This window comes from Halyomorpha halys, unplaced genomic scaffold (assembly GCF_000696795.3).
Source record: "Halyomorpha halys isolate HHAL.00 unplaced genomic scaffold, Hhal_1.1 Scaffold134.1, whole genome shotgun sequence".
Classification (NCBI taxonomy): Eukaryota; Metazoa; Arthropoda; class Insecta; order Hemiptera; family Pentatomidae; genus Halyomorpha; species Halyomorpha halys.
In genome coordinates this window covers 1393317-1394272 of record NW_027107159.1, presented here as the reverse complement: position 1 = coordinate 1394272, position 956 = coordinate 1393317, and positions in this window count along the sequence as shown.

The following is a 956-nucleotide window of genomic DNA, read 5'->3' as shown; positions in this document are numbered from 1 at the left end:
TAAATAATATTTATAATAAAAAATAAATAAATAAAATAATAGCTGATATTAATCGTAATGTAATGAATAACTATGTGTTATTTTAACCTCATTCTATTTGATACTCATTGGATTCAAATGAAGAAAAACTTTTGAAACGTTTTATTTTATACTTCCAGTTCTAATTTGTTTAATTAGATCCGGTTTCTGCCTTTTGCTGCAGTTTCTAGAACACTATACAACTTCAAAGTTTCTTCTTAGATTTGTTAAGTCGTGCTAAAGTTATATATTTAAGTATATATGTTATATACCGCTATAATCTAAATATATATTAGCAATTGATTCAATTATTAATCTAATGTGTAAATAACTAAATAAATTAATTGCTTAATAAATAAATTGGTATCCAGGCTGCCTCAACACTCTTTATTATTTAATTAAGAGTCCAACGTTTCGGCCAATTCGGCCATCCTCAAGGACATCTTAAATATAAATTTACACCTCACATCAAATTGATAAGATAGTTTATCTAAATTAAAAGTTTCAGAAATTAATGAAATTGTGACAAAATAGAGTGTTTTGACTGTTAATTAATGACCTGGGTAGCCTGTAATTAAGTTTTTAAATAATTGGATGTGAGGTGTAAATTTATATTTAAGATTGTTCTTGAGGATGGCCAAAACGTTGGACTCTTAATCAAATAATAAAGAGTGTTGAGACTTAAAAGGGATACCAATTGATTTATTTAACAATAAATACCAGTCTCAAGAATTTTGAAATATTATAAATAAATATATTAATTTACATAAAACTTACAATTGTATTCAATTAATCTACCTACATCATTAAATCTAGTAATTGGGAAGCATTGCCGGGTCTGCTAGTAGCTTAAAAACACAATTTCCCCAAAATATCGGTTGGATGTGGAATTTATATGGATCGGTTGGAATAGATATGGAAGTCTGTATGTGGGTTCA